The sequence below is a fragment of the Dysidea avara genome, chromosome 6 (assembly GCF_963678975.1).
Source record: "Dysidea avara chromosome 6, odDysAvar1.4, whole genome shotgun sequence".
NCBI lineage: Eukaryota > Metazoa > Porifera > Demospongiae > Dictyoceratida > Dysideidae > Dysidea > Dysidea avara.
Window position 1 is genome coordinate 2,107,937 of NC_089277.1, and position 5,528 is coordinate 2,113,464.

At 36.5% G+C, this 5,528-nt stretch overlaps 1 long non-coding RNA gene across 2 annotated transcripts; it reads left to right on the forward strand.

The window, feature by feature from the left end:
• Positions 1–465: 465 nt before the first annotated feature.
• On the forward strand, positions 466–5,298 carry LOC136258793 (uncharacterized). Of its 2 annotated transcripts, XR_010703004.1 has the most exons (3): positions 466–1,795; positions 1,855–3,137; positions 4,818–5,298. It is a non-coding gene; the product is annotated as an uncharacterized lncRNA (long non-coding RNA). The 2 variants fall into 2 exon arrangements; XR_010703003.1 differs by having other exon boundaries at positions 466–3,137.
• The last annotated feature ends 230 nt before the right edge of the window (positions 5,299–5,528 follow it).

A 5,528-nucleotide genomic window follows, 5' to 3' on the forward strand; every position in this document is an offset into this window, starting at 1 on the left:
TATATCATAAAACTACATCGCAAAGTTCTGTGAATGAGCTAAGAAAAATGCCTTTTTGCAAAAGAAGTAAGCAATTCCTCCAATGCAGGTAAGAATATAATGCATAATTAAATTCCTTCTCATTTTTACCTTTTCGTATAGTGTGCTCTTCTACAACATGCTAAAACAGCTTTTTATCAGGCAAGTACCTGGACAACATTCCTGCAGTCTCACAGAACAATACCATCTTCAGAAGGATTTGGGTGGAAAAAGGTAGATGAAGTTTCTTGGGTACCGGTTTGGACATTACTCCCAGAAGTGGCTGTAGCTATAGCAGAGATCTAATTGAGTGTGGCTGTAAGGCTAAGCCTCTGTGCTCTAGGAAGTGCAAATGTCAAGAAGCAGGCTTTCCCTGCACAGCTCTTTGCCAGTGAAGTGGAAAATGTGCATGAGATGTCTTGTAGAAGAGAGAACAGCCACTTAATGACTACCATTGATGGTTCTTAGGGTGTGTACACTGTAGCACAAACTCCTACACTATGTTATAGGTAGCTCCAGTATAACCATTGGATTAAACTATAATTACATCAAAAATATGTAAATGGCAGCTTCCACAAGGAGTGATAATACTTGTGCAACTGGTTTAACATGTTGGTATCCATGGTAATGAAGCTTTTGTGGGGTAAAACAGCATCTGAATGTTATGAAACCGAACGAAGCTTCGAACTATTTGTCTCAACCCTAGTATGCACTGAATTTCAAGTTATTCCCATGGCTCATTGACATGGCATGTGAATTCACCTTTATCTGACCTTAAAATTTCAAGGTAATAGAATTACATGTTTGTGTTTTAACAATTTTTGAAAATTTTGTGAACAGAATAATCCTTAAGAAAAGATATTAAGGTATAAAATTGAAACTTTGGCCACTCATATAAGGTGTAGCTGGAGCTAATTTAATCTTATTCACTATGTGGCCTATGGAATACAGCCTGCTTTGGAGAAGGAGGACTATGCAGGCATGAAAATCATGTATATACATACACATGGTGTGATATGCCAGCTGCAGCTTGGCTGCACCTTTCAATACTTTGAAAAACAAACAAGTATCAACTAAAGTATTACAAAGCAAACACCAAACAACTGTAAATCATGATGTCGAGATACTCTAACAGAACATTCACCACAGGCTAGGTAAGAACGTGCATGAAAAATGTTGGGAAAAAACACTCACCAGAGTCTAGAGTTAGAATCAGGTGTTCAATTAAATTAATTCCTATGTTAATTCTAGCTTAAATGTAAGAATTCATAATTTCATACTACATTATACCAATCGTTCTGGAATGTTCTACGTATTTAAAATTTCTTTTTAAAAAGTGTGCACTCTATTAGAGTATTATTACCAAAATGTCAAGAATACAATTATATAACTTCTTGTGTCATTGTGTGCATAGGTAAGAAGAAATGTGAGTGGGTAAAGATAAACCCCAAAGCCAGTCTACGGCAGCTTTTGAGGCCATATAGAGTACAAAAAGAAATGAAATCCAGACAGACAAGAACAACCAAGCTGTGAAAAAAAAGGCCTGGGTGAAAACAGTTATGAAATCAGTGGGAAATGGCTGCAGTGGTGTTAATGATAATGATTGATTATCATTTTCACCCAGGGCTTTGTAGGCCACACCCCTTTTCACAGTTTGGCTAGGGTTAGAGTATTTCTACTTAAAGAAAAAGTGCATGACAAATTATTTTGGTTTTACCCTGCAGCAGATTGATGTCAGCAAACCCCACTGGGTGTTGAAGGTGGGATGACATCATCGGTGAGTATTAGTAGCTTCATATGATCTTCAGTGACGTCATCACAATGACATCTCTACAGGATACCATGTTATGGGGCGTCTGGATTCAGTGGAATGGAATGGTGGAATGGACTGGAATGGTGGAATGGACTGGAATGGTGGAATGGACTGGAATGGTGGAATGGAATGGAATGGAATGGTGGAATGGAACGGTACTTAGGGAATTTCAATTAGTGGTCACCTCTTTTAAAAGACCACCTTTAACAAAGACCACCTCTTTACAAAGACCATTTTACTTTAATATCTGAATTATTGTTTTAGAGCCCTATAAGACAGTCTTATTGATGAATTGTGTGCCACATGTTATGTCCCCTAGAAAAGCCAGTGATATCTGATTTATGATACAATACAGTAATAGCTATATACCCCATACAAAAAAAAACCAGCTTGGCTATACAAAAAAAATATGTGTCCACGAAACTAAAAGCAACTGGCAACTAAAGAAGCTAATATCTAGAAATGAATGTACTGGCATCTAAGTATAATTTACAATAATCTTGGTCCTTTATCATTGACTTGTGTAGTCTGACTGTATTAATTCCCTGTAAATCTAATTGGCTAGTAAATTGGTACCTTTCTCAATAGTCCGGTGTTGTAGAGGAGAAAAAAGGCAGCTAGTTCTAAGTCCTTGAATTAGGTTAGGTGATCCTAAGGCTGTAGCACATGTTGCCGTCAGACCTTCAGTGCTGGTCACTGTAAAGTGTTAATAATAATAAATCACTAGCCAATTAGAGTTACAGGGAATTAATTAGGAATGCAGCAAGACTGTATGAGTGAATGATGATGGACCAAATTTTTATAAATTATAGCAAGTTATTTGTCAGTATTTCTTGGCCTCACCCAAATAATAGCTCCTTTAGTTGTCAGTTACTTTTAGTTTGATGGGGACGTCACTTTATACAGCCAAACTGATTTTGCATGGGGTATATTGCTGTATTACAAATCAGATATCACTCTGATTTTCTAGGCATGTGGCGTACAACTGATCAATAAGACCATTCTATGGGGATACACTCTAAAACAACAAGATAGCAGCATTTTAAACATTAAAGTAAAACGGTCTTTATAAAGAGGTGGTCTTTGTTAGAAGGTGGTCTTTATAAAGAGGTGACCATCAATTGAAAGTACCGTTCCATTCCACTATTCCATTCCAGTCCACCATTCCAGTCCATTCCACCATTCCAGTCCACCATTCCATTCCACTGAATCCAGACGCCCCATGTTATGTGTTGAGGACACTGAGAAAGAAGATGAGCTGAAGGCAATGGTGACTGACTGCCTGCAAATCTACAGAACTAAGAAAGTTGGTACAACGCTATATACAATGCAGACACTTGAAAATAAAAACGCTTACGGTACATATGTAACCTCAAAGATATTCCTTGCTACGTGCATTAGCTAACTTGAATAATTTAGGACGCCTTGATAATTAGAACACTTTTGGCCAGTTCATGGTGTAACACACTCACGCACACATGCACACCACATAAGCATGCACTCACACAAATGCACACACTAACACACACGCATGCACGGACACACACACACAACACTCACACACACATGCACACGCACATACACACACACGCACACACACACACACAAATTCACTGTATGTGTACTGTGTGTTTTGTAATATGGACACTTTGATAACTAGGTATGGGTCATTTATATGTTTACCTATGTACACTGGTACTATGGAAGTATTAGTCAACCTAATTCTACAATATCTACATACATATTGTAAATCAGGAAATTTTTGTACAATATATTCCATGTGTTATATGTTTGTGGACAGCCTAAACACAAAAATATTTTACCAATGACTTTTCTGTACGACAAATAATTAAACATGTAGCTAGTTATTCACCTCAATGCTGTACCTGCAGTCAGTACACCATTGTTGGGATTAATCAAAAGATACTTTTTGAAGACTTTTAGATTACATATAGTTAGAGGTGCCTAGTTAAGCCATAGATATTTATAGAGAATTTATCAAGGTACGATGTTATACCTGTTGTACATGATGAACGTGTTGTAATGGATGCCTGTAACCATAGATACTGTATATATTATGTAGTACATAATATTTATCATCGTCATAACTGAGCCTCTCTGTTTGTGGCTACAATGGCGTGCAGCCAATGTTCGTGAACGTAAATATTTCGCGTAAATTATTTTTGTTGATTGAGGCAACCACGAAATATTCTTAATTCCCTATCAATGTTAGTTTATACATACACATACCATAGAACATATCATTGAAACTGTTCTCTCTGATCTGAGGGTGTACCATAGGTATGATAGTTTTAGTTCCAAGGAAGTTTATCCCATGTGTACAATTATGTTGTGGTAAAACGTTGTTTTATTTTTGCCATTTCTAAGCTTGCAATTTGAACAACCTTCTTGCTTAATTGCATTGGTTTATTTAGGCCATATAGTTTTTATCCTTGCAAGTGGTTAAATTTTCACCTGCAGAAGAATATCACAATTCCAGGAATTACTCCAGGAAATATTTGGAAATAATGTAGGGATAATAGGTGAATAATAATTAAAAGAATTGCCAGAAGGAATAATAGGTAATTTAAAAAGCATAATATACTCAAGCCTAGTAGCCTATTGCACCTGAGACTTAATTGTGATCAATTAAATAATTGCCTATAACATTTCCCCTATAGCTATAGACACTATAAAAATCAATGGTTTTGCATTTCTTGTTGTCTGTTGCTATAACGCTGAAAGCACTTACCAGGTAAGGCTCTAACTTTAACAGCCCATTGGTTTTACTCTCTAGACAGTAGTCATAAAATGAAGTTTAAGGAAACAAGTCAGGTTTTTTTCTCATCAACTCACAGGTACTTGTGTCCTGGTGTCCATTCCTTTGGCTACGTTGATATGTCTACATGTTGTGTTCACCAACTAGTCTAACAGGTTTAAGATAACTAGTCTAGCAGGTTTATGTGGTCTTGTTCTCTCTCCACAGATCTATGGTACCAATGATCGCATTCCTACAGGTATGCAAGCTGGTGGAGGACTACAGGAATGAGGCCCGTGTTTATGTCTTCTCTTTGTGTTGAATTGTAATTGTTTGAAGAATTGTTGTAAATGACGTGATGACTGGGTGGTGTATGTTTGCAAGTATCTTGAAATACCACTGGTTTAAGGAATTGCACTACTGACACCAAGAACTGATAACTTGTTTGTGCAACAACCATTCAATTTGAAATATTGCAAGCTTTGTTCTATCAGAATTACAACTGAAAAGACCTCTATACATAAATCAAACACTTTCTGACACACACGTTGTAATTGTATTGAAGCTGTTGAAAATTATAAGTGTAAGAACACAGTGCACAGTAGCTCATAAAACTATGTTAATAGTTTAATAAAACAATAGTCTCATACCATATGCAACAATTATTATGTATGTAATGAATGAAGGATACATCAAATTATTAATGGCATCAACTTCAGCAGTGTCCTTACAGTTTCCATTACCAGAGCCAGTGGTGACATGTTCTCTTTTTTGTTTGCTGTATGATGATCAATCTGTAACTGTATAGCTAGTGGCTTGTAGAAGATATCTGGACCACTTAATACATTGCCTATTACATTTATCTCTATAAAATAATAGTCCTCAATACAAATTCATCTGTACAGTGCTAAAAACTAGCTTTCCTGTAAACAATGCTCA